General features: G+C 46.8%; 1 long non-coding RNA gene across 1 annotated transcript; it reads left to right on the top strand.

The window, feature by feature from the left end:
• The first annotated feature begins 10,711 nt into the window (after window positions 1-10,711).
• LOC126991526 (uncharacterized) lies at window positions 10,712-16,279 on the top strand. The gene is made up of 2 exons (XR_007745626.1): window positions 10,712-10,817; window positions 16,071-16,279. It is a non-coding gene; the product is annotated as an uncharacterized LOC126991526 (long non-coding RNA).
• Window positions 16,280-27,870: the final 11,591 nt, after the last annotated feature.

Below are 27,870 nucleotides of genomic sequence, written 5' to 3'. Positions count from 1 at the left end.
TGGCAACTACTGGACATTTCCGGAAAGTCTGTTATCTTGTACTTGTGGTGCTGGGTGACGCAACACGAGATAACATTCCTCCGTGTGCAACACTGCAACACCAAGCCTAGCGCCCAGCACCCGCTTCTGCTTTACAAGGTTGGTCCATGTGACTAATAGGCGGAGCTCGCTCGGAATGACAATCGGCGAATCTTAATAGATCGCCTTTTTAGCGGTGCTGCCATTATTTCCTCCTTTAAGTTTAGAGCCACGACACCGCTTCGCTGCTGCTGCACAGCTTATCAGTCCGTCAACATAAAAAGCTCGAGAGTGCAACCAACACGCGGACGTAAAGGAAGCAGCGTCCAGGGCAGTGTTTGGGCGTGCGTCCAGAGACAGTTGCGTGTACCTGTGGCTGTGTCTGAACCTTAATTGTTTTGTTACTGTGAAAAAAACGATAATTGAAAACCAAGAGTTATGGGAAGATTAAAATGGGCTAAGGGCTGTTTAGTATAGTAAGAGAAAAGTGTAACCGGAGGAAGAGAGAGCCTCGCCAGGGTCTGGGGGAAGGGGAGGAGGACCCCCACACCCATGGACAGGCTCAGATGATGACGGGGGCGCCGCCGCTGCAGAGGGGGAGGGCGTCGGCAGGGGCGGCGGGGGCAGCGACCCCATATTCATATGATGATGATATGATGATGATGATGATACACCGTCCTTGCCAAGGGGGAGGCCGTCGGCAGGGGCGGTGGGGGCAGCGGCCCCATATTCACATGATGATGATGATGATGATGCACCGTCCTTGCCAAGAGGGAGGGCGTCGGCAGGGGCGGCGGGGGCAGCGGCCCCATATTCACATGATGATGATGATGATGATACACCGTCCTTGCCAAGGGGGAGGGCGTCGGCAGGGGCGGCGGGGGCAGCGGCCCCATATTCACATGATGATGATGATGATACACCGTCCTTGCCAAGGGGGAGGGCGTCGGCAGGGGCGGCGGGGGCAGCGGCCCCATATTCACATGATGATGATGATGATGATGATACACCGTCCTTGCCAAGGGGGAGGGCGTCGGCAGGGGCGGCGGGGGCAGCGGCCCCATATTCACATGATGATGATGATGATGATACACCGTCCTTGCCAAGGGGGAGGCCGTCGGCAGGGGCGGCGGGGGCAGCGGCCCCATATTCACATGATGATGATGATGATGATACACCGTCCTTGCCAAGGCGTCGACAGGGGCGGCGGGGGCAGCGGCCCCACATTCACATGGTGATGATGATGATGATACACCGTCCTTGCCAAGGGGGAGGGCGTCGGCAGGGGCGGCGGGGGCAGCGGCCCCACATTCACACGATGACATACATACAGTTGACTCGCGAGTCGGGACAAAGACAACGATGAAGACAGGACGAACATACAGGTGACTATGGCGGTGGGAGGAGCCGCGAGTCTGACAAAGACGACGATGAAGACAGGACGAACATACAGGTGACTATGGCGGTGGGAGGAGCCGCGAGTCTGACAAAGACGACGATGAAGACAGGACGAACATACAGGTGACTATGGCGGTGGGAGGAGCCGCGAGTCTGACAAAGACGACGATGAAGACAGGACGAACACACACACATCGCCGCGGTGGGTCGTGCAGTCCGCGGTGGAGGGTGGTGGCGTAGTCCCTCCTGCTGCTGCTGGCGTGGACGGCCGGGGCGTGGTGAGGGCCGCCGTGGTCGTGGTGGCGGAGGAGTGGCTCGGTGGCCAGGAGCAACACGGCCTCGTGGGGTGGGGGTTCCCCAAGTGCAGAAGGGAGGCGGTGCTCTCCTTGGGGCCGCCAGGTCCGGACCAGGACGGGCTCTCGCCACACCGATGGTTGCGTCCAAACCAACAGTTTAACCCAAACAAAAAGAAAATACAGCTGATGGTGCATCGAGAGAGAAATGTTGTGCTAAGGACAATGTGAGATGGTGAAGAGAGGCGAGGGTTATGTTGAGGGGGAGACGGCTGTGTTGATGGCGGCCGATGACGAAAGCGGGAACTTGCTTCTTTCCTCCCTCTCTCCCTTCTTTTCATCTTTTTTCTCTTCTTCCCATTTCATCATTGCTCTTGCACGGAGCCATTAAAAAAGTGTTCAAAGTAGGTGTTCCTCTGGCCCCTAGGCAGCGTTTGTAATGACGCTCCTGATTCTTTATAGCATGCAATGGTTTGTATCAGCACTGACTCAATATTTGCTGCAAATATGTGAAAGTGTTACAAACGTTTCAGACCCGTTCCTTCACTTATACTCGTCCTGATTTGTTTACTTTTTGTTTTAATGAGTTGTGACAAGCATATTTATGGTTTGCAATCACTGCTTCGTATAACGGTGTTAAGTATAATTGCCCAGCCTATCTTGTACAATGTGACCCGAGGCAAATAATATAAGAAACATTTACCACCAAGAGCATGTCTGACTTGTCTGAGTGACTGTCGCCTCCACGAGAGGCGGAGAGGAAGCAAGCCAACCGGGGCGAGAACCGAGGGGGGAGCCCAGCCAATCAGGTGCGTCGTTAAAAATGCTGCCTAGGCGCCAGAGGAACTCTGACTTTGAACAGACTATAGTACACTACTACTACTATGCCCTTTCCTCCCCTCTTCTCTTCCTATTCCTTCTCGTTTCATTCTTATTCTCTCTTCAATTTCTCTCCTCCTCCTCCTCCTTCTCCTCCTCCTCCTTCCTCTCCTCCTCCTCCTCCTTCTTCTCCTCCTCCTCTTCTTCTTCATCCTTATCTTTCTCTTTTCCTTTCCCTTTTTCTCTTCATTCTCGACCCCTTTATCCTTTTCTCTATCTCCCTCTCTCCTCTTCCTCCTCCTCCTCCTCCTCCTCACGGTCTTCTTCTTCCCACAGAACCGCTGCGAGCACCCCGTCAACGAACTGGTGGAGATGATCAACAAGAGGGACTCCAAAATCCACCACCACGTTCGCCTCTCCCTCTTCGTCATGGCGGAGCTCATCGACACTTTACCCAACCCGCAGCAGTTCAACGCCGCCCCTTCCACGCTTCTAGGACCCACGGGCGGCTGGGGGCGGGCGTGGGCGGCGGGCGTGGCTTTGGTGGTGGCTGGGCGACTTCTAAGTGACCCCGGTGTTGGTTTAGCCTTGAGGATGGTCGAGGGTTTGGCCGACTTCGTGTGGTACGGCTTAAGGAGACCAAGGGCTGCGCGACGCGGTGCCTCCTGCATAGCCTCGTCTTCCTGGCATTTGGAGTACCTCAGGATAGGTTTTTGATAGCGATACCGTCTCCTCCTCCTTTCCTCCTCTTCCTCTGCCGAAGAATTAGTAGTGGAGAGGAGTGGAGTGAAGTTACGTGCGTGTGCGTGGAGTGAGTGAGTGGTGTGTGGAGAGGATGCGGGGAGTGAGTGGAGAGGTTTGTTTTGTTGTGGAGTGACTTCTTGTATGATGGCGTGCTTTGGCGAGGGACGAAGAGAGGAAGGAAGGAAGGAAGGGAGTGGAAGATGAATTAAAGAAGGAAAAGAAAAAGCGAAGGAAGGATTACAAGAGGAAGAAATGAAGTAAAAAGATGAACTAAGGAAGGAAAGGAAAGAATAAAGGTTGGAGAGAGGAAGAAAGGAAAAGATGAGCTAAAGAAAGATAGGGTTAAGTACGGAAGGAAGAAGATAGGTAGTGAAAGATAAACAAAAGGAGGAAAAGAGTGAATGAACGTCGGAGGAAGGCAGAAAGAGAGTAAAAGATGAATTACAGAAGGAAAGGAAAGAGAAAGAAAGGGAGTGAAAAAAGAAATAAAAAAGGAAACGAAAGAGTGAATGAAGGACTGCGGGAGGAAGAAAAGTAAAATATGAACAAATGGAGGAAAATAATGAATGAATGAATGAATATAATATAATATAATATAATCTCAAGAAAAGGAAGAGGGAGGAAAGTAAGGGAAGGAAACAGGAATAGACCGACGGTGTGTATGCATGTGAGTTTATGTGCATGTGTGTGTGTGTTTATGGTCATTACCTAAGCATTTGACACCCCAGCAGGCCTCCACACCTCTGCCCAGCACGCACCAAGCACAGGCTCCTCACGCACTGACGGAGGAAGCTGAAGGCACAAGTGGAGGCCAAGAGACTGGGGGTTACATAGGGTCGCTTGGTGTCGCCCGCGCAAGTCCGCACCGATGTAAACAAAAAAACATACGTCTTCGGGGACTGTACTCGGAGGTCACCCGCGATAAAGAAGCTTAATAATGGCAAAACTATAACCGGTATTCTAGGGGAGGTGGTCGCTGAGTGGTTAGCGTACCGACGCCGCGTTCAGGAGCACCCGGGTTTGCGTCCCGATGCCGCCACAAGCTGGGATTTTTCATTCACCGCCGAGTGGCCCAAGACTACCCACATGCTGTCCTTGGGAGCGGCAAATAGCGGGCTTTTTTTGTACTCTTTTTGTTGCCCTTGAGCCGCATCCTTTGATGAAAATAAATAAAAAATAAACAAGACCACATATCAACCCGGACTCCGATTCCCGCTCTAAACTTCTAAAGAGAGGATCAGTAATGAGCTCCGGGGGCAGCGTGAGTCAAGCCAGATGGTGCCACTATAAACACTTGCCTGCGCCACAACGGGCTGGGGCACACCATCAGGCCCTACCAAGAAAGCCTACCAGTGCCATAGGCAGAAACTTAATCTTCTCTTACATCAATCATTTCTAGAGGCTGAAAAAAAGAAAGGTTAAACGCGTCCCCATGAGCGTTTCTTTACGTTGTCAAACTACCACTACCAGGGTCATAAAGCTACCTGTGGAAAGGCCCCCGACAACCCCCTACGAAAGCCTTGCTATAGAATGCTTGGGCGACTAAAGGTTTAAGAATATGACTACTATAACCTATTCTCACCTATGTGTCAAAACGAAGCTCAGTAAGTGTAGAGGATCAGGTGAACGAACGTAATACTGGCGGCGGTCGGTTGGTACGTTCGTTAATCAATACGTTCGTTAATTCGCGTCATTAATGTGTGTGTAAGCGAGGTACTGCACGTGTCTGTCTGCCTGTCTGTCTGTCTCTTCCAAGCTGTGTGTGGCGGGAGACAGAGAAAGAGGGAAAGAAAGTAAGGGACAGAGGGAGGAAGGGAGTAAGCATATGTGTTTCTTTCTTTTCAGGGCTGTAGTTTGTGTCTAGAAATGAAGAAATAAAGAAACAGAGAGAGAAAGAGAGCAAGTACATCTGTTTCTTTCTCTTCAGGACTGTAGCTTGTAACGAGAGATAAAGAGACAGACAGAGAGAGATAGAGATCAAACATATCAGTTATTCTCTCTTCTGAACAATATATGTCGACCAAGAAAGAGAGACAAAGAGAGAAAGAGAAAGTACATCTGTTTCTTTCTCTTCTGGACTGTAGCTTGTAACGAGAGATAAAGAGACAGATACAGAGAGAGATAGAGATCAAACATATCAGTTATTCTCTCTTCTGAACAATATATGTCGACCAAGAGAGAGAGAGAGAAAGAGAGAGAGAGAGAAAGAGAGAAAACATATCACGGTTTCGTCACTCGGTCGTCTCGTAACTGAACTCTAGGTTAACGAAGTGTGCATATCAGCCGCGCCACTCACGGACACACACACGAGAAGGCGACTGTACGTTTTTGCGCCGGACTTCCTTGCGCCGTACGTACTATAAAAAAAAATAGCACCGTGTGAGTGAGAGGAAGTGTGTGTGTGTGTGTGTGTGTGTGTGTGTGTGTGTGTGTGTGTGTGTGTACGCTAACGAAGAGAGAGCATATCAACCGCACCACTCACGGACACACACACGAGAAAGCCGCCGTACGTTCTAGCACCGTATAAGTGAGAGAGGGAGTGTGTGTGTGTGTGTGTGTGTGTGTGTGTGTGTGTGTGTGTGTGTGTGTGTGTGTGTGTGTACGCTGTGTTCGCGCCGTCAGTGTTGTCGCCGAAGCCAGTAGCAAGAGGAAGGTTGTTTGCTCGTCGTGTGACCATCTCAGACCTCGAGGCATCAGCTGAGGTGTAACATGACGAGCTGGAGCGAGCAAGGGTTGACTGGAAAAAACTAAAACCTGAAAAAAAATGAAGGAAAGAGAAATAAAGAATGGAAACTAGGAACACTAAATAATCAAGAGAAAGAGCTAGGGGGTCACCAAAGCGATTCAAACCGATAAAGGTCCCACGATAGAGGTTGTGTGAGTATTTCCACGGGTAGTTTTATGAGCCTGGTGATTGTTTGACAAGGCTTCTGCACCATGAATGTGAAAACTACTCATGAGGACCTCTCTCTCTCTCTCTCTCTCTCTCTCTCTCTCTCTCTCAATATATATATCAAATACCTCATTATCAAGAGTGCCATGGAGTAATCAGCTTCGTCACATTTTTCCTCCCATTCCATCGAGAGAGAGAAGGAGGAGGGGGAGACATTCTTAGAGCCGGTTTCACAGTCCAACACAGTGTCTTCGTAACAGCCTTAACCAAACAAGAGATTCCCATACAATCCAAAATGGTGAGGTCTTCGATGCCACGCTAAATACACAAGACTTTTCCTGTATAGTTTCATCAAATTTGTGAACTTAAATACAAACACTAGACACTATACAAGGAAATTTCGAAGGCTCTGGTATTGGTTTGGGAGCTTACTAATCCATCATGGGGAACTGTACAACGGGCCCTTAGTCCCGTATTCTCAGACGCTACCGGCTCTCGCAGCAAACATTTCAAAAGACCACAACGGAGATCAGACAGTTTCTCATGAGTGTTTTTATCACATTCCTGGTGCAGAAGCCTCGTCAAACTATCACTAGGCTCATAACACTACCCATGGATATACTAACACAACAACCTTTACACAATCCTTGTCATACTATCACTAGGCTCATAACACTACCCATGGATATACTAACACAACAACCTCTACAAAATCCTTGTCAAACTATCACTAGGCTCATAACACTACCTATGGAAGTACTAACACAACAACCTCTACAAAATCCTTGTCAAACTATCACTAGGCTCATAACACCACCCATGGAAATACTAACACAACAACCTCTACAAAATCCTTGTCAAACTATCACTAGGCTCATAACACTACCCATGGAAATACTAACACAACAACCTCTACGAAAGCCTTATCAAATGTGGATGTGTAGCTCTCGAAATGCTTGAGAAGATGGCGCCCTCAGCTCTTCGTCTTTGAGTCACGGGCAAACAACCTTCCTCTTCTGCTGGCTTGGGTCGCCGCCGCTTCGTCCTCGCCAAGCCAAGCAACACTCGCTATGTTGTAACACGCAAGGCGCAAGAACCAAACTCACCCCCACCCGACCACCCGACCCTCAGTCCCTTCCCTCACACCTTACCCTTCGTTCCTCATCCCCATATCCCTCAAACACCCATACAGCCCATCCCCCATCCTTCCCGACTCCTCCGGAAAGACATATATATATTTTTAGGCGGTTTCGGATCTATAATGTACAATACAGTCTCTTAAACGTATGTCAGTCGGATCGCGGCGACTTGAAGTCTCGTGAGGAGGAAGCGAAGCGACTTGAGGGACCTCCGACAGTTGCTTCTCTCGCTGTCCTTCGCGCTAAGGCTCATATTCTTAAACGTCTCCTCGGGCTACCATTACGACTGCTTCCCAAGGCCACAGAGAAGAGTAACCTGGTTTCCATGGGTGGTTTTTCAGGTCAAGATGCAGAGGTCGTGTCAAACTATCCCTGGCACCACAAAACAGTCCATGAAAACCTCAACAACTTCTATATACGAGAGGCTTTTTTGGACTCCCATTACGGCTATTTCTCAAGGTCACAGAGAAGAGTAACCTGGTTTTCATGGGTGTTTTTTCAGTTCAAGACGCAGAGATCGTGTCAAACTACCCTTGGCACCACAAAACACTCCATGAAAAGCCCAGCAACTTCTACATACGAGAGGCTTTTTTCGGGCTCCCATGAATTAAGACTATTTCCCCAGGCCGCAGAGAAGACTAATCGAGCTTTCATGGGTGGTTTTTCAGGTCAAGATGCAGAGGTCGTGTCAAACTATCCCTGGCATCACAAAACAGTCCATGAAAGGCCTAGCAACTTCTATATACGAGAGGCTTTTCAAACAGGCGAACTGAGACGTTTAAGAATACGGGCTTACGAGTCGTTGCTTCCGGCGTCCAGCGATGTAGAAAACCTAATCCTACGCTTACGCTTTGTCTGTCGTATAGCCAACCAACATTTACTTTTGGAAGTCGTCAGTTATTAAAGGGATGATTAAAAAAATACAATAAAAACAACAAAGAGTACATACATAACCATAATAAAGCTGTTTGATGTGTCACTAATCCCTTATTATGTCATTGCAGTCAGGTCAGTCTCATCGGTGACTTTCGTGGTTGTATTCTATTGTTTCTCTGATGCTATGGGTCAACGAATTTAGCTTTTTTCGTCTTGTTTTCCTTCTTGGGTGATGGTTGCCGGCCGCATATTCCCAATCTCTCTACGGGTATGTGTTCCCTGAGTCAAGACGCTGAGCTGTAGCTGCGAAACGAACCACGGGGTGTTCTGGATAATACTATCATTGTGATTCCCACTCAAAACTAACATACGTAACTTCTACTTAATCTAACGTAACCTCCCCTGTTCAAGGGTGGCTGTAGCTTCGAAACTAACCACGGGGTGTCCTGGAAAATACTCTGTCACAGGAGAACGCCAGTCTTCGTCGACAGACCGACTTGGTCGGCTCGACTGACGTTAGCCGATTGAGTCGGTCTGTCGGCACCTTCCCCCCCTTCTGACGGGCTCATTATAGCCCCCTTCAGACAACCACCTCTGTAGGGCTCTTTCATAGCCCAGCCAGCCATCGTGCTGGCGAAAATACAACAACAACAACTCTCATTGTGATTTCCACTCAAAATTATCTAAATTGACTCCAACTATACCTATTAACCTAACCTGACCTGTTCAAAAATGGGCGCCACATCCCCGTACATAGAAGGGAAATATACACGCTGCCTGGCCTCCATCGACCCGTTCTTTGGTTCTCTCGCGCAAATCATATCATTAAAATACATTACGGTCGTGAAGAAGATATATAACTACTTAGGTTTCAGAGGTTATCATTGCTATTGTGTGTCATAACTTCAAACATCTCCATTAGCCAGCAACAACATTCGGGTCAGGTGGATGTTTATTATGTGACAGCGAGCATTTATTGTTTGAAAGAAATTTTTTGGCTGTGAAACCCCCGCCTCCCCCTGTGGACCACACCCCTCTGGCAACCCCTAACCCCCAACCCCTAATTAGGTCCGTCACCCGCTGAAGTCTAGGGTTGCCGTCTGCCACTTTTCATTACCGTGCCGAGCTGGGTTGACTTTGGAAGTAGAGAAATCTGTTTGGGAACTTCAAAAGGAGTCACTCAGTGAGGTTTCGTATTTTAATCTGAATCGGCAGCTCTGCTCGATTACTTTATCCTGCACAGCCTAAAAGTAAACAGTGTGTGCTAATTCTCAAGGAAGGTTATGTATTTCAAGTGCATGATGTCATAATATTAGATAAGTAAATAAGTTCTCGTAAAAAATGGTAATGAGAACTTGGGAATTGTGTAATGAGGTAGTTTTCATAAGTGGCAACCCTGCAGCGGAGAAGGGGCGTGGGGTGGGCGTGCGGGCGTGGGGGACGGAGGCGTGTGGGCGTGCAGGCGTCGGGGCTCAGGGCGTCGGGCTCCCCGCGGCCTGGCGTCCTCGACGGGAGAATGAACGCAACAGATCCTTCACACGCCCGAACAACTTTCCTCTGTGTATATACGTGTACATGTCATGTTATGTCCGTCAAAATAAATATGTTTTAAAAGAAAATGCATTCTCCTTTTGTTTTCCATCGGTATATTGTCAGTGGCAGGAGTGGTGTAGATTATGTAGACAAGGGCACTTTTTTTCATTGCAACAAATAGCATTAGCCTCTCTTTTCCATCGGTACATCGTCAATGGCAGTAGCGATGTAGATCAGGTAAACAGACACTATTTTTTCTTTCCCATGAGAGATGAGAACTGCTCACTCTCTGCTTCGGATCGTGTTTGCTTCCAATTCTAAGGTGCTTCAAGTTTTGTGGAATTTGAACTAAGGGTTTATGTGCAGGGAAACTATAGTGCACATTCTAATTATCTGTATTTCTTTATGAAACGCATAATACAATATAAGGAAAAATGAAGTTAAATTGGCAGTCGTGCTGGGAAGACCGACGATCGTTTTCTAATTGCCAAGTTAACAGCTCAATGAGGCTGGGTTGGGGAAACTTAAGGGGCTATTACACTGGGCAAATTTTCCGTGGATCTTCAATCAAACCACCATCTCCGCTGGCATGGTTCTCATATTTCCGTGGTTTTCTGACGTGTCCACGATATTCCAAAGCTACAGTAGTTTTCAACGAAGGACGAAGGTATTACTCACCATCATCAGCAGCAGCAATAACAAGAAACAAATGAAAACCACGCCAGCGGAAATCGTGGTTTGACTGAAGATCCACGAAAAATTTGCCCAGCGTAATAGCCCTTTTAGGCATCAGAATGCTAAAAACACTGAGAAATCAAAATTCTTACCCACGAGAACCACAATGAAGTAAAAACACAGCAACTTGGATGATCTAACAAGGTGGAAAGTCATAATTTTGTTAACTATCTCCCTCTGACGGCGCTGTGGTCAACTCAAGCCTACTAAGTTGCCAGAGGTTCCTTTCATACCCTGTTTTTGGTGCCAGTTGTTCAGCAGGTCAGGGAGAGGAGGGATGTGTTGCAGCAGAGTGGATCGCTTACTCAAGACTTGCAGGAGTTGGTGACTGGGTGTTACCTGGGCGTTACCGGCACCACGTATACCAATGTAAGTTATCTGGAGGGCCTCGTATACATATTTTTTAGCGTGTGTGTGTGTGTGTGTGTGTGTGTGTGTGTGTGTGTGTGTGTGTGTGTGTGTGTGTGTATTTACCTATTTGTACTTACCTATTTGTATTTACCTATTTGTAGTCTTCAGGGCCCGAGCTAACCTCTAATAGTCCCGTCTCCATATCTACATTCATCCAGCCAGTGTGTGTGTGTGTGTGTGTGTAATTCAGTCATGTTGGATAATATGTGGAAGCCTATAGAACCGAAGCTTAATGTGCATCGTAACAAGTTGTGACAGCCAGGGTAAATGCATCTTGTGTAGCACTTGATTAAGCTAACTATCGCACAGCCTTGGGACGTGACGCTGGTGGTGACTCGTGAGTTGTACCTATCACTCACCAACAGGACTCGCCCATAAGTTCCGCGGGTTTCCTAATCTAACTAACTTCCTAATGATCTAACTACCTCAGCATTAGTTAGTCATGTTGGCAAAGTCGACGTGCAATACCGATTTGTACCGTGATTGTTGAATAGTGTGTTTACGTTTTTACAATTTAATGAGGCTGGGCTGGGGAAACTTAGGCATCAGAATGCTAAAAACACTGAGATATCAAAATTCTTACCCACGAGAACCACAATGAAATAAAAACGTAGGAACTTGAACGATCTAACAAGGAAGAAAGTGATTATTTGTCAACCATCTCTCTGGCGTCGCTGTGGTCACCTGAGGCCTGCCTGTTGTACCCCCACCGTGATATCAAAATTCTTACCCACGAGAACCACAGTAAAGTAAAAACATAGCAACTTGGATGATCGGCTCCCAGGCTGACGAGAGGGCCACGGAGGGCAGAAACCTGAAAAACTACGCGACGCCATTCTGAACGAGGTGACGGTAGTTGAGTGCGTGAAAGGCTGTCGGGTGTTCAGGTATTTATATCGCTTCCTTTATGTACTTCCGTTATAGTTTGGACAGGTTTGGGATAGGTGTTTGGAGTTATTTTTGTTGGGAAGGTAATTTGTTGACTGTAGTGATGCCTCGGTGCCGTATGTATAGAGCCAGTAGGCCTATCCTCAAACGCTTTCGCTTCTCGCATCAGTTATTTCCAAAGGCCGAAAAGGAGGTCAATCGAGGCCTAATCAAAAAAGTCATCACTACCACCAAGGTCATAAAACTAATGCCCCTGGAAATGCTCCCCACAACTTCTACAAACGCCTTGTCAAAGGTGTGTGTCTAGGTTTCGGAATATGGACAGTGCGTGGCCTTGAGGTATAGTTAAGTGCGTGGAAGGCTGTTGGGTATTCAGGTATTTGTATCACCTCCTTTTTTTTTTTTTACGTGTACGCCTATAGCGCCGGTAGGCTCTCTTGAGGGGCCTGGAGGGTAGTTGGCACCAGCCCGTCATGGCGCAGGCAAGTGTTTATAGTGGCTCCATCTTCTCTTGGCTCATGCTGCCTCCCGGAACTCCTTCGTGATTCACTTGGACGGTTTCCTCTAGAATCCGGGTTGATGGGTGGTCTTCAGGACAGCATGTGGGTAGTTTTAAGCCAATCGGCGGTGACTGAAAAATCCGAGGTGGTAGCGTGGGGATTCGAACCCGCGTCGTCCATCACGCGGTGAATGTGGGCCCAGCACGCTACCACTCAGCCACCGCCTACCCCCGCCGCCTACTTACCGTTCTGGGTTTGACGGGTTTGGGAGAGATGTTTGGAGGTAGGTTTGTATGGAAGCTGCTTTTGTGTGGAAGGTTGTCAAGTGTTCAAGTATTCGTATCTTCTTCAGAGTCGGTATTTTGGCGGAAATATTATTTTCGTTCTACATTTGGATTGTCTCCTCTGCCTTAAAATGAATAAATATAACGTTCTGCTTTCCGCCCGTCGTTTAGGACTTCGTAGTGCAGTGGTTAGCACACTCGGCTCACAACCGAGAGAGCCCGGGTTCGATTCCCGGGAGGGGTGGAAAAATTTGGGCGGCTTTTCCGATACCCTGCGCCTCTGTCCACCCAGCAGTGAATGGGTACCAGATATTAATCGGGGTTTGTGTCCCGTCTCCTGGGATCTGTTCCCTTCTCCTATAATTCCTTCCCCTTCTGTCTCTCTCCGGCATATGACCACAGATGTTGCGCCGACTAAACGAAACTTTCCAACTTTTTTCACGCCTCGCATCTCGCCTTACTCAGGGAAGGGAGAGCACGGGGGTCTTTTTGGGTGTCTATCCACATTATCAGTCACTTACCACACGCGAAAGTAACGAGGAAACATTTAGAACAGAGAGCAAACATCTGTATATAGTGTCGTCAGGCTGTGTCCCGCCATATGGTTCTACTGCTGTTCACTGCAAGTTGTTTTCGCTCTCACACACGCCTCAAGGATGTCAGTTCGCTTAAGGGGCTATTACACTTGGCAAATTTTCCGTGGATCTTCAGTCAAACCACGATTTCCGCTAGCGTGGTTCTCATTTGTTTCTTGTTATTGCTACTGATGATGATGGTGAGTAATACCATCGTCCTTTGGTGAAATCTACCGTAGCTTTGAAAGATCGTGGACACGTCAGAAAACCACGGAAATGAGAACCACGCCAGCGGAAATCGTGGTTTGACTGAAGATCCACGGAAAATTTGCCCAGTGTAATAGCCCCTTTACTGTGACGTCAGGTTTCTCTCGCCTCACAGAGATGAGAAGGCTGTCTATAAGCGTTATCAATCATAGGCTTGTGAAAGGAATGGAGAAACAGTTAAATCAAAGAGGAAATGCGTGTAGTATCGCCGCGCTGTCCGTCCTGCCCAAGGTCTTAATAAATTTATTTAGATCTTGGGCACACCCACGGCCGCAGGGGTGCTTCATTCAACACAATACAGGGAGATGGGGGACGCGCAGTCTAGTATGTAAGTCTGTAGGTCATGTTACGAATTCTTTCAATTTCAATCTGAAGAACCACACAACACTGGTCACTCGCCAAGTGGTTGATTTCAGGCTTCTGGTACTTCACACAATTTATGCATTTCTTCTCAGCCATGGTGCACTTCTTTGATTTATGATCGCCAGCGCATTTATAACATTTTGGGGCTTCTACATTGTTCTTAGCAGTTCTTTTGGCCTCAAGGCGGACGTATCTCTGACAATGATAATATATAATTGCATGGCATCTATCTCTCACTGTGTATATTCCCCATTCTAATTTTATATTGTCGTGATTCTTGTAAATCAGCTCTCTCACAGTTGGGTCGCACCTCAAAATGTAGTGCATCGTGCCGCCAGCTGCAGACTTACTAAAGATCAGCTCAGTTTTATTATCAACGCCCTGATTTGTGCGTAAGAACTCATTGCGGTCTAAGATTGTCTCTTTTATTTTTTCCTTGGTCTCCTCTTTGTGCACATTGCATATCATGATCTTTGGTTTCATCTTTCCAACACTCTTTGTACTAATTTGCTCAACAGACTCCAATTTTTGAGCAGCCTCTTCCCTTGTGTTCTCATTGTCAAAGTTCATGACAATATTACCTCCATTTGTGAATCTTGAATCAGTTATTTCAATGCCATTCAACGCCTGGGAGACTTCATCCTTCACATATGTTGCCTTCTTTTCCTGGGTAGAAGCTTTCACAGCTAGGAGATTCTTCTTCACTTTCCTGCCTCTCTTCGCCACCTCAGCCAAACTGGATTCAGCGTGCTCGCACGAATCGTGTCAACAACTGATCCCAGCTCCTCATGCACCTTCTCAGCCTTTGATTTAACCTCATCTTTAAACACAAATTAGTCATGTACCGGATATCCGCATCCGCGGAACATCTGCATAATTTTTCAAATCCGCATCCGCAGTTCAGATGAATGAAACATCTGCATCCGCATCCACATCCGCAGTTCAGACGAATGAAACATCTGCATCCGCATCCACATCCGCAGTTCAGACGAATGAAACATCTGCATCCGCATCCACATCCGCAGTTCAGACGAATGAAACATCTGCATCCGCATCCGCATTTGTGATAAAATAAATATCCACATCCGCATCCGCACCCCACACAAACAGGATGTGGCGGATATATTTTATGCATTACAGATTCACAGACTCATAGTTCAGAGTACAGACTACAGAGTACAGAGCTTGCAAAGTTGAAGAAAATTAATTAATGCATGTTTACTTAATTATCAACTGAAATTACACCTTGTATTAATTTCCTTCCAAATTTACACAACCTAATGTGTCAAGAGTTTTGAGGAAGGGCAGAAGGAGGGAGATAGTTTTACATAGTGACTATGTAGTATGGAGATAATTTTACATAGTGACTATGTAGTATGTGTGTATCATGTAAATTTGTAAAAGTATGCATGTATGTACTGTGTAATAGTCACAACAAGTCAAACGTTTAATGAAACGGGCTAAACGGAGGTACGAAGTAAACATTGCGGTAAATTGAGTCAGATCCTAAAAGTTTTTTTTTAGATATTTAAACAACAAAAAAGAGATTCGAAGTGGGATTGGCCCATTAACTGATAATTCGGGCAATATCGTGACAGATTGCCAACGCATAGCGAACACGTTAAATTCTTATTTCGCCCCGGTTTTTAATAGTAATTCTACCGATACTGCTGCTGTTCCTAAGCTGTCTTAACAAAATCCTGTTGCCTCCACCAAAACAACTAGGTCCTGTCCCTCCGATTTTCCTCTCCTCATGTTTGATTCATTTACTTTTTCCTGCAAAAATGATGGTCCCTCAAACTCCCCTTCACCAGCCCACCATCTCCGGCCTCACCTTGTCATCACACAGTTCTTTTACATCAATCTCTTCACAACATCCATTTTATCCAATAGTGTACAGCCCTGTTTATATTTTAATGTTAAACTTATTGTTGGTTGTCTGTTTCCAGTAGTATCTATTTTTTTTCCTGCATCTTGGTACGTCTTCCATCAAGCTGTTCCACTTCTTCACACTGTCAGTTAACCCTTCATCCTTTCTTTCATGACATTTAAGTAATCCTCCTCCTGTTCTAATGCTGTGGCACTGAAATTGATATCTGAACTTGCATACTTTACCTGTCACCAGTAGCAGAAATATAATCTTTTGGGAAGGTTCTCCTACCAGACATTTTTCTGCTCTCCCCCAACAATTGAACAGATAGATGGAAAAGGACAGTGAATACAATAGACAAACTGTATAGATATAAATTAAGTGAAGAAACCTTGCGGGGAGCCTGGCCACAGTCAACCAAATGCATATATTTGTTTGTATATAGGCTGCTCACCATTTTACAGGGCAAGACACTGCTGGGAATCTTATAGCAACCATCAAGACTCACCACCCACAAGCACCAGCATTATCTCCAATACCAAGATACATCTATGTGTGAAAGGTTGTCATCACAGGAGGAGGAATCATCAACAGAAGAGGTTCAGTAATCAAAAGTGTCTTGTAGTTTATTCTTATTTAATAAGTAACATACAACAGTTCATACAAATACCTAGGAATCATAGTAGACGAGAGTGGGACAGACAGAACGAAGCAGGACAATTTCAAGGGCAAACCAGTGGGTAGGAAGACCAGGGAGTGTGGTGAGGTGAAGAGCAAACGGATACGAGAGGGCGAGATTGACAAGGCAGTACCAGGCCTCACATATGGGTTAAAGTTAAAGTTAAGGGCTTGAAAACCTTGAGGTAGTACAGAACAGGGTAGGCAGGCAGATTGTAGGTGCTAATAAAGAACAAAGTGGTAGATTCAGTTAGAAGAGGATTAATTCTCTCTCTCTCTCTCTCTCTCTCTCTCTCTCTCTCTCTCTCTCTCTCTCTCTCTCTCTCTCTCTCTCTCTCTCTCTCTCTCTCTCTCTCTCTCTCTCTCTCTCTCTCTCTCTCTCTCTCTCTCTCTCTCTCTCTCTCTCTCTCTCTCTCCACCCCGCCCAGCATGGCACACAGGACGCACCGGGCCTCGGCAAGTGTATCATTATGCAGATTAAACCAAACGGACGCGAGCATGTGATAGGAAAGAAATTGAGACGGAGATTAAACAGCGGCCGGGCATCCGCTACAAGGCAGTGCCCTCTTAGTGTGAGGAGCCCCGGAGGATGATGGGCAAAGAGAACGTGGAATGAAGACGAGGGTACGGAAACACGAACCGAGGAGGAGCAAAGCTTAATAATAATTATAGAATATATATAATAACAATAAAAATGATAATGATAATGGTAATGGAGTTAGGGATGTTTCATTAAGGTCTGAAAGGATTAATATGAGGCTGGCTTGATAAAAAGGAAGTGAGGGAAGGAGAGGGAAGAAATGGAGAAGAGGAAGAAAACGGGAGGTCGATGAGAGGGGTGAGTATAGGGTGGAGGAAGGAAAGAACAGAGAAGAATACGAAGGAGTGAATAGAAGAAAGAAGGAGAAGAGAGGGGAAAAAGAAGAATAGGAAGTAGGAAAGAGACGAAAGAAGAAGAGCTTGGAGAAATAGAAAAGAATGAGAAAAGAGAAATAAAGGGGATAGAAGAAAAATTAGGAATGTAGGAAGGAATGTAGGAGGAAGAGAAAGAAGGAATTATAAAGCAAGTGGATGCTGCTGAGGCAAAGGGTAAGGTGAGTAGAGGGGGGAAGGAAAGGTGAAAAGGTTAGTGTGCGAAGGAACAAAAGAAGGGAAGTTCAAAGGAAATAAGGTAGGAATTATGTTGGATACGACTGAGGCACGATAGAGGGAGGAAGAAGGGAGGGAAGGAGAGAGAGAGGGAATGCAGATGGATGTGAAGAAGTAGTTGGATGAGGAGGAAGAGGGAAAAACAAAGTGAAGAGGGCAAAGCAGGGAGGAAGAAAAGACGGGAGCGAGAAAAGTGGGAGATAATTTTTTGTCTTTTTTTCATTATTTCGTCTTTTTCACTTCATTTTCCTTCGCCTTTTACTTCTTTGATTCACGGCCGAGGAAACATCTGGCGGAGAAAGACGATTAATATTTTCGTGAGTAATACGAAGAAAGGAACATCACGAAAAGCTTCACGTTTTGTTTCCCATTCATGATTCTTGGTCAGTATTTTGTGGGAAAACCGGAAGTTATTATAGAAACCATTACTACTTCATTATTACGACGGAAACTGTGTGTTTGATGGACACACACACACACACACACACACACACACACACACACACACACACACACACACACACACACACACACACACACACACACACACACACACTTTTATATTCATCTGGGTTATGACCGATTACACACACACACACACACACACACACACACACACACACACACACACACACACACACACACACACACACACACACACACACACACACACACACACACACACACACACACACACACACACACACACACACACACACACACACACACACACACACACACACACACACACACACACACACACACACACACACACACACACACACACACACACACACACACACACACACTTTTGTATTCATCTGGGTTATGACCGATTATACACACACACACACACACACACACACACACACACACACACACACACACACACACACACACACACACACACACACACACACACACACACACACACACACACACACACACACACACACACACACACACACACACACACACACACACACACACACACACACACACACACACACACACACACACACACACGTTAGCTCATCACAGTCATGTCGTCAAACTCTGATATGAAAAAGAAAATGTATCTCTCCTTAAACGTCCAAATTTTAACCATCCAATACATTGTTTTGATCCACGCATCCACCTGTGTACACCTGCCTGGCCATCCACTCAGCCATATACACCTGTCTATCAGTGAACCAATCCACCATCACAACCAATCCACCATCACAACCAATCAACCATCAAAACCCAATCCACCATTACCACCAATCCACCGTCACGTGTCACTGCTGGGCGTACATCATGATTGAAGGAGACAGGTTTGTTGCGGCAGTAATAAACATGAAGCTCAGGTGAGTCGTGTTACCTGTCCACCAGCTCGGTATTTTTTTTTTTTTACGTGTACGCCTATAGCGCCGGTAGGCTTTCTTGAGGGGCCTGAGTGGTGGTCGGCCCCAGCCCATCATGGCGCAGGCAAGTGTTTATAGTGGCGCCATCTTCTCTTGGCTCATGCTGCCCCCTGGAACTCGTTGTTGATTCACTTGGACGGTTTCCTCTAGAGTCAGGGTTGACGGGTAGTCAACAGGACAGCATGTGGGTAGTTTTAAGCCACTCGGCGGTGACTGAAAAATCCGAGGTGGAAGCGTGGAGATTCGAACCCGCGTCGTCCATCACGCGGTGAATGTGGGCCCAGCACGCTACCACTCAGCCACTGCAGGTGAGCGCCGGACAGGTTAAGGATAGGGGGCGGGTCAGGTATCGCTGATTGCTGGGCTGTCTGTCTGTCTGTTTGTCTTGCTGTCATATCGGGCTGCTTTTTTTTTTTTTTGGTTAGTTTGTCTGTCTGCGTCTGTGTTTCTCTGTTTTGTGTCTGCTTTTCTTTTGCTCGATATATCTATCTGTCTGCCTGTCTATCTATCGGTGGATCAGCTTGTCTGTGTCTGTCTGTCTCTCTATCGTCGTACTGTTCTTCCTCTTCATTAATTTTCTCTTTCCTCACAGTTGTTTATTATTTTTCTTAATTTCATCGAGTTTTATTTATTTTCCATATTTTTTTTTCTTTCTTTCCTTTTTTTTCCGTTCGATCCGTAATCCTAACTCTCAAATAACCCTGTCCGTTAGTGTGTGTGTGTGTGTGTGTGTGTGTGTGTGTGTGTGTGTGTGTGTGTGTGTGTGTGTGTGTGTGTGTGTGTGTGTGTGTGTGTGTGTGTGTGTGTGTGTGTGTGTGTGTGTGTGTGTGTGTGTGTGTGTGTGTGTGTGTGTGTGTGTGTGTGTGTGTGTGTGTGTGTGTGTGTGTGTGTGTATAGCTAAGGAGACAGTTCAAGGGCGTAAAGAAAAATATATAAAAAAAAGCCCGCTACTTACTGCTCCTGAATAGAGGTCAAAGGAGTGTCCAAAAAGAGAGGTCAATTTCGGGAGGAGAGGTGTCCTGATACCCTGCTCTTGAAAGAGTTCAAGTCGTAGGCAGGAGGAAATGCAGATGAAGGAAGATTGTTCCAGAGTTTACCAGCGTGAGGAATGAAAGAGTGAAGATGCTGGTTGACTCTTGCATAAGGGGTTTGGACAGCATAGGGATGAGCATGAGTAGAAAGTCGTGTGCAGCGGGGCCGCGGGAGGGAGTTAGCAGGTTCAGAAGAGCAGTCAGCATGAAAATATCGATAGATAATAGAAAGAGAGGCAATATGGCGGCGGAATTTGAGAGGTAGAAGACTATCAGTATGAGGAGGAGAGCTGATGAGACGGAGAGCCTTTGACTCCACTCTGTCAAGGAGAGCTGTGTGAGTGGACCCCCCCCCCCCACACACACACACACACATGAGATGCATACTCCATACGAGGGCGGACAAGGCCCCTGTCAATGGATAGCAACTGTGCGGGGGAGAAGAACTGGCGGAGACGGTACAGAACGCCCAGCCTCGAGGAAGCTGATTTAGTAAGAGATGAGATATGAAGTTTTCAGTTGAGATTTTGAGTTAAGGATAGACCGAGGATGTTTAGTGTTGAGGAAGGTGATAGCTGAGTGATGTCAAAGAATAGGGGATAGTTGTTTGGAAGATTGTGTCGAGTGGATAGGTGGAGAAACTGTGTTTTTGAGTCGTTGAAGGACACCAGGTTCTTTTTGCCCCAATCGGAAATAATAGTAAGGTCTGAGGCTAAGCGTTCTGCAGCCTCCAGCCTTGAATCGTTAGGTTCCTGTAGGGTGGGTCTTCTATTAAAAGAAGTTGAGTAATGCAGAGTGGAGTCATCGGCGTAAGAATGGATAGGACAGTTCGTTTTGGAAAGAAGATCATCAATGAACAACAGAAAGAGAGTGGGAGATAAAACAGGACCCTGTGGGACACCACTGTTAATAGGTTTAGGGGAAGTACAGTGACCGTCTGTCACAGCAGAAATAGTAGAACGGTCAGAAAGGAAACTGGAGATAAAGGTACAGAGAGAAGGATAGAAACCGTAGGAACGTAGTTTGGAAAGCAAAGATTTGTGCCAGACCCTATCAAAAGCTTTTGATATGTCCAGCGCAATAGCAAAAGTTTCACCGAAACGGCTAAGAGAGGATGACCAAGAGTCAGCTAAGAAGGCTAGGAGATCACCAGTAGAACGCCCCTTGCGGAACCCATACTGGCGATCAGATAGAAGGTAAAATGTGTGTGTGATAATATTATAATGATATTTTCGTTCTCTCTCTCTCTCTCTCTCTCTCTCTCTCTCTCTCTCTCTCTCTCTCTCTCTCTCTCTCTCTCTCTCTCTCTCTCTCTCTCTCTCTCTCTCTCTCTCTCTCTCTCTCTCTCTCTCTCTCTCTCTCTCTCTCTCTCTCTCTCTCTCTCTCTCTCTCTCTCTCTCTCTCTCTCTCTCTCTCTCTCTCTGAAGCCTTTCCAATCAGCTCACCTCGACTCTTCCCCCACGTTCTCTCCCCAAAGTTTCCCCTCCACTCTTCCCCCACGTTCTCTCCCCAAAGTTTCCCCTCCACTCTTCCCTCACGTTCTCTCCCCAAAGTTTCCCCTCCACTCTTCCCTCACGTTCTCTCCCCAAAGTTTACCCTCCACTATTCACTCACGTTATCTCCCCAAAGTTTCCCCTCCCTCTTCCCTTACGTTCTCTCCCCAAAGTTTACCCTCCACTCTTCCCTCACGTTCTCTCCCCAAAGTTTCCCCTCCACTCTTCCCTCACGTTCTCTCCCCAAAGTATCCCCTCCACTCTTCCCTCACGTTCTCTCCCCAAAGTTTCCCCTCCCTCTTCCCTCACGTTCTCTCCCAAAGTTTCCTCCACTCTTCCCTCACGTTCTCTCCCCAAAGTTTCCTCCCTCTTCCCCCACGTTCTCTCCCCAAATTTTCCCCTCCACTCTTCCCTCACGTTCTCTCCCCAAAGTTTCCCCTCCACTCTTCCCTCAAGTTCTCTCCTCAAAGTTTCCCCTCCCTCTTCCCTCACGTTCTCTCCCCAAAGTTTCCCCTCCACTCTTCCCTCACGTTCTCTCCCAAAGTTTCCTCCTTCTTCCCTCACGTTCTCTCCCAAAGTTTCCCTCCACTCTTCCCTCACGTTCTCTCCCCAAAGCTTCCTCCCTCTTCCCTAACGTTCTCTCCCAAAGTTTCCTCTACTCTTCCCTCACGTTCTCTCCCCAAAGTTTCCCCTCCACTCTTCCCTCACGTTCTCTCCCCAAAGTTTCCCCTCCGCTCTTCCCTCACGTTCTATCCCCAAAGTTTCCCCTCCACTCTTCCCTCACGTTCTCTCCCCAAGGTTTCCCCTCCACTCTTCCCTTACGTTCTCTCCCCAAAGTTTCCCCTCCACTCTTCCCTCACGTTCTCTCCCCAAAGTTCCCCCTCCCCTCTTCCCTCACGTTCTCTCCCTAAAGTTTCCCCTCCACTCTTCCCCCACGTTTTCTCCCAAAAGTTCCCCCTCCACTCTTCCCTCACGTTCTCTCCCCAAAGATTCCGCTCCCCTCTTCCCTCACGTTCTCTCCCCAAAGTTTCCCCTCCCCTCTTCCCTCACGTTCTCTCCCCAAAGTTTCCCCTCCACTCCTCCCTCACGTTCTATCCCCAAAGTTTCCCCTCCACTCTTCCCTCACGTTCTCTCCCCAAAGTTTCCCGTCCCCTCTTCCCGCCCACAAACCTACGCACAACCAACCTCACCACCTCACAGATGTTTCCCAACACTTTCTTCTTCCCCAATCCCTATCCCCCTCTCTACCTCCTCCCCTTCCACTCCTCCCCCCACCACACCCCTGCTTCCTACACCAAACAACCCCTATCCCCCTTCCCCCTGTACCCTCCCTCCTTCCTCCAACCCTCACATCGCTGCCTCCCACACCAAACGAAGCCCCTCCCCCCCCTCTCCCTCCGCAGGTGCCGCCCACAGAACCCTGGAGGCGGATCAGCTGTGTCCCACCTGTCCTTACTTCCTGCCCACGTCCGTCGAGGTCACCACACCTGTGGGCATCCCGGCCAACCTCACCTGCGGCGTCAGGCAGCTCGGGGACAAGAAGGTGAGAGGGAGGAGAGGAAGGGAGGTCAGACTTAACCTCGTCCTTAATGGTCTTGGGTGAAGAAGATGAGGATGGAGAGAGGAGATGAATGTGAGAAGTGAGGAGAGAAAGGGAGGTCTGAGTTCACCTATTCCTTTCTGTTCGTTGGTGAAAGAGAGGAAAAGGAGATGAGGAGAAAGGTGGTGAGGGGATGAGGAGAAAAGTGGTGAGGAGATGAGGAGGTGAAGAGGAGATGAAGGTTAAAAGTGAGGAAACAAAAGGAGCTCTAAGTTCATCTATACGTATTCCTGTCCTTGGGTGAAAGAGGAGAAAGCGGAGGTGAGGAGCAAGAATAAGCAAGAGGAGAGGAGACAAAAGGAGCTCTGGGTTCATCTATTCCTTCCTCTTCCTGGTTTTCCTGTGTGAGGGTTGGAAAGAGAAGGTAAGGGGCAGGTAAAGAGGCGAGGTGGAAATAGAAGAGACACGGTGAGCAGAGATGAGGGGGAAGAAAGTGATAAGAGGTAAGGGAAAAGGAGCTCAGAATTCGTCCATTCCTTCCTTGTTAATGGTTTTCATGGGAGAGGTTACGAGCTGAGGGAAAGGTGAGGAGATAAGGTGAGAAGAGAAGAGGTAAAATGGTGGAAAGAGTAGAGGAAATGAGTGATTAAAGGAGTTCGAGCTAACCTAGTCCTTCTGTTCCTGGTTATACTGTGTGAGAGTTGGAAAAGGAGATGGAGACAGGTGAGGAGATTAGGTGAGAAGAGAAGAGGTAAGAAGGTGAAAAGAGTAGAGGAAATGGGTGATTAAAGGAGTTCAGAGTTAACCTAGTCCTCCTGTTCCTGGTTATACTGTGTGAGACCTGGAAAAGGGATATGAAGGACAGGTAAGAAGAGAAGGTGAGAAGAGGAAAGTGAGAAGAGAGGAAAGAAAGTGAGAAGACAGGGGAGAAAGGGAGGTCTGAAGAGGTGAGAGGAGATGAAAAGGAGACAAGAAGGTGTGGTAGGAGGAGATGAAAAGGAGACAAGAAGGTGGTAGAGGTGAGGAGATGAAAAGGAGACAAGAAGGTGTGGTAGAGGTGAGGAGATGAAAGGAGACAAGAAGGTGTGGTAGAGGTGAGGAGATGAAAAGAAGACAAGAAGGTGTGGTAGAGGTGAGGATGAAAAAAAGGTGACAAGAAGGTGTGGTAGAGGTGAGGAGATGAAAAGTTGACAAGAAGGTGTGGTAGAGGTGAGGAGATGAAAAGGTGACAAGAAGGTGTGGTAGAGGTGAGGAGATGAAAAGAAGACAAGAAGGTGTGGTAGAGGTGAGGAGATGAAAAGGAGACAAGAAGGTGTGGTAGAGGTGAGGAGATGGAAAGGTGACAAGAAGGTGTGGTAGAGGTGAGGAGATGAAAAGGAGACAAGAAGGTGTGGTAGAGGTGAGGAGATGAAAAGGTGACAAGAAGGTGTGGTAGAGGTGAGGAGATGAAAAGGAGACAAGAAGGTGTGGTAGAGGTGAGGAGAGATGAAAAGGAGACAAGAAGGTGTGGTAGAGGTGAGGAGATGAAAAGGTGACAAGAATGTGTGGTAGAGGTGAGGAGATGAAAAGGAGACAAGAAGGTGTGGTAGAGGTGAGGAGATGAAAAGGAGACAAGAAGGTGTGGTAGAGGTGAGGAGATGAAAAGGTGACAAGAAGGTGTGGTAGAGGTGAGGAGATGAAAAGGAGACAAGAAGGTGTGGTGGGGTGAGGAGATGAAAAGGAGACAAGAAGGTGTGGTAGAGGTGAGGAGATGAAAAGGTGACAAGAATGTGTGGTGGGGTGAGGAGATGAAAAGGGAGACAAGAAGGTGTGGTAGAGGTGAGGAGATGAAAAGGTGACAAGAAGGTGTGGTAGAGGTGAGGAGATGAAAAGGTGACAAGAAGGTGTGGTAGAGGTGAGGAGATGAAAAGGAGACAAGAAGGTGTGGTAGAGGTGAGGAGATGAAAGGGAGACAAGAAGGTGTGGTAGAGGTGAGGATGAAAAGGTGACAAGAAGGTGAGGAGATGAAAAGGTGACAAGAAGGTGTAGAGGTGAGGAGATGAAAAGGAGACAAGAAGGTGTGGTAGAGGTGAGGAGATGAAAAGGAGACAAGAAGGTGTGGTAGAGGTGAGGAGATGAAAAGGAGACAAGAAGGTGTGGTAGAGGTGAGGAGATGAAAAGGTGACAAGAAGGTGAAGATAGAGACAAGGAAAGGACTCTGAGTAGTAGTCTGCCATCATAAGAACATAAGAACTTAAGAACGTAGGAGTCTGCAAGAGGCCGGTAGGCCTGTACGAGGCAGCTCCTTTGAACGTAAGCTCCCGTGTATCTAACCCCACCTAATATCGCTGTCTATGAATTTATCTAGTCTATTTTTGAATGTGACAATTGTATTGGCACTCACCACATGACTGCTAAGCCTATTCCACTCATCCACCACCCTGTTAGTAAACCAATTTTTGCCTATGTCCCTGTTTAATCTGAATTTATCCAGTTTAAACCCATTACTTCGTCTCCTACCCGGTTCTCTTACCAACAAAACCTTATGAATGTCTCCCTTATTATTGCCCTTCATCCATTTATAAACCTCGATCATGTCTCCACGCACCCTTCGCCTTTCTAGAGAATGCAAGTTTAACTGTTTGAGTCTTTCCTCGTATGGCAAGTTTCTCACCCCCTGAATCATCTTAGTCATCTTCCTCTGCACTGATTCTAACATTTTGATATCCATTCTATAGTAAGGTGACCAGAACTGAACCGCATAGTCAAGATGAGGTCCAACTCCAACATGTGTGTGTGCCATCTGCCTTGATATCTCTCCCCCATAACCTTGATATCTTGATGAAGGCGCTCGCCATGCTCATCGCTCACGTCTCCAAGAGTAGCAGGAAATCATCGAGATGGCTCTAGAGGAAATGAACCTTTATGCTCATGCTGCAGCCTAAAAGATGAGAGCTATCAAGCAATGTCTCCACCAACCCTTGTAGCTTGCTGCCTTTTTGCTCCCTAAAAATCCCTTCACAACAGCCACCAATGAGTCCCAAGCTCTTTTTCCTACGTCAGTCATCGAGCTCGAGAAGTTTTGGCATTTCATTAACTTTCTCATTTGTGTCCCATCAAAAACACCAGCCTTTATTTTATCATAACTTAGGCCAGGAAATGTTGTATACATATGAATTTGAAACAGTCACCCTCCACATTAAGAGCTTCGACAAAGTGCTTCATTAGTCCTAGTTTAATATGAAGGGCTGGGAAGATGATTTTCTCTCTCTCAACAAGGGGTTGGTGCATGATATTCTTCTTCCCCACAGTCAAACTTTCTTTTTTTAACTGGCCAGAGTTTCTGTTCCCAAAGTTTGTCTTTCGCTCGGCTGTCCCATAAACACAGGAAACACGGATATTTTGTATGCCCTCCTTGTTGGCCGAGTAAAAAGTTGACCATTTTCAGATCCACACATATGACCCATTTGTGTTAATCAAACTTGAGTAAGTCTAATACAGTTTTAATGTGTTCAGGATTCTCTTTTAAATGCACAGAGTGACCAGTAGGAGTAATACATATTTTAAACTCTTTTTTGAACTATCTATAAAGAGTCTCCATTCATGAGGATCATACTGTAGACTCGTGTAGAGCAACCATCGCTTTTAACAGATACAATATATTTATATATCTGCGTGTGTCTAGATAGATAAATAACTGTCTAAATAAATAGATAAAATAAATATCAACATATATGATTACCTGTGATATCTCTTATAGCTATGGCTGGGGCCAATATGGACCAGCCCATAGATAAAAAAAACTTGATGTGATAGAAAAAAACTATTGTCTTTTGTAAACTCAGTGACACCAAATTACCCAAGAACAGGTCTCAAACTTAGGTCACTAGAAAAAAGTTAAAACTTGTAGGCCAGTGAATTATTAGACACGCATCGCGCGCGCGCGTCCACACACACACACACACACACACACACACACACACACACACACACACACACACACACACACACACACACACACACACACACACACACACACACACACACGCACCAATCACCAATTCATCATACCTTTGAATGCATCCTCACCCTACTCCTTCCCTTCCACGTCGTATTTCTTCCCATTTCTTCTTCTCTTTTCTCTGTTTCTCATTCACCTTACTCCCCATCCTCTCTCTACTCCTTCCCTTCCACTCCGTATTTCTTCCCATTTCTTCTTCTCTCTTCTCTGTTTCTCATTCATCTTACTCCCCATCCTCTCTCTACTCCTTCCCTTCCACTCCTTCCCTTCCATTCCGTATTTCTTCCCATTTCTTCTTCTCTTTCTCTGTTTCTCATTCACCTTACTCCATCCTCTCTCTCCATTATCCACCGCCCGGTCATCTCCAGTATTCCTTGTCTTCCTCGTTTCCTCCAAAGTTCCCTCCTGTTTCTACTTCTCGTTCTTCCTTCTCCTGTTCGTTCCCTTTTCTATCTTCCCGCTCCTTCTCCTCCTCCCTCTTCTCTTCTTCGCTTTAAAAAACGGCGGGCGAGGACAGGGCAAAGGCCCTTGATCAACCAACCCGTAGCGTCAGTGCGACTCACAAGAAAATGTAACTAACCACGCCTCCGACAAGCGAACTGATACAACTCGTCACGGCCATTTCTATCATGTACACAAATGCACGTAGTTTAATACCCAAAAGGACGAAATTAGGGCGTATATTACAACAGAGAAACCAGATGTGGTAGCCATCACAGAGACTTGGGCCAACTCTACTCATCTAGAATCCGAACTGTCATTCCTGGGTACGAAAGCTTCCAAAAGTCGAAAGCACAAGAAAGAAGGAGGAGTAGTCTGCTACGTAAAAAGTACGCTCCCTGCCATAAAATAGACAAACAGGACGCAGAGAAATACGATTCTGTCTACGTGGAAATAACCGCAAATAACAAGAAACTAACACTTGCAACCGTATACAGGCCTCCGAAACAACAGGCAGCCGATGACA

Source organism: Eriocheir sinensis, unplaced genomic scaffold (genome assembly GCF_024679095.1).
Source record: "Eriocheir sinensis breed Jianghai 21 unplaced genomic scaffold, ASM2467909v1 Scaffold298, whole genome shotgun sequence".
Taxonomy (NCBI): Eukaryota; Metazoa; Arthropoda; class Malacostraca; order Decapoda; family Varunidae; genus Eriocheir; species Eriocheir sinensis.
Note: the sequence above shows the minus strand (reverse complement) of the source record. Positions and strands in the feature narration are given on the sequence as shown.